The sequence below is a fragment of the Aphanomyces invadans genome, assembly GCF_000520115.1.
Source record: "Aphanomyces invadans strain NJM9701 unplaced genomic scaffold supercont1.58, whole genome shotgun sequence".
Classification (NCBI taxonomy): domain Eukaryota; phylum Oomycota; class Saprolegniomycetes; order Saprolegniales; family Verrucalvaceae; genus Aphanomyces; species Aphanomyces invadans.
Genome location: NW_008580203.1, coordinates 163,949 through 165,008, shown reverse-complemented (window position 1 = coordinate 165,008; position 1,060 = coordinate 163,949).

The following is a 1,060-nucleotide window of genomic DNA, read 5'->3' as shown; positions in this document are numbered from 1 at the left end:
TTAAAAATCAATTAAAAATCAATTTTTTTAGTTGTCTTGTACCGTTGTCATCCTGGAAAAGTTTATATTGGACAAGAGTGCAAACGTTGCGAGATCACTGTACTATACAGTTCAGTACGTAGTGAAACATTGAAAAAAATGAGGGGATGAACGGTCAAACAACTACTTTACTTGCATTTATACAACTATTCCCATCTGTTCTGCTGGGCGATGCCAATCAACCTTCAAATACCCGTTCGACTTCGATATCTGAAGAAACACAAATCCATTGGGAGAGGTATTGTACATGGTTGTCCTGATCACCTTTAGATACTCTTCGTAGAAATCGCAAACACGCAAACATGGATTTGATCGTTGAGCAGATGATACACATGACACTCCTGCACCACCTTCGCCTTCTTGTGCCAGCGGAGACGAACTGAGACAAAGTTATTTCGTCGATTTCGCCAAACGAGAGGTCAGACCAACAATGTGCAAGAACCTCTCCAACGCGGAAACAATCGAGAAAACTCGCGGCAAACAGAAATCACAACTTGCATGCTGTGAGCTGGTCCATAGTTGCGAACGCGTTCACGAGTTGAGAGAGGTCGTGGACAGACATTGGGTGGGCTCTGCGCTCCTCTTCGAGATTGTTTTGGCGACAATACTTTTGAAGACGAACTACATTTTTCGTCGACTCAACCTCTTGCGCTAAGTTGGTACAACGTTAAACGCCTTGAAGAAGGCAACCAACGCAGTCTTCGCCGTGTCAACCGTTCTAGCTTTGCGATCGAGGCAGTACAGTGAGTGAAAAAGTCCTTGCAATCGGCTGCGTTCGAAAGGGCATGGTCCATGCCATTCTTGCGGTTTTAGGCAGAATTCCTTGAACAGTCGCTGGTATGTCAAATACGTTCGCCGCGTGGAGGCACCGTGGAACAATTCTTCGATTGTCTTCTTGCTTGGTGTCTTCTCCATCGCTAAATGTGGATTGTGCTCACGATTGACCACAAGACTATGAACCATCCAAATTCGTATATGTTACTCCCTCTGTCCCACAAAAATTGCGCGACTCAGAAAAATG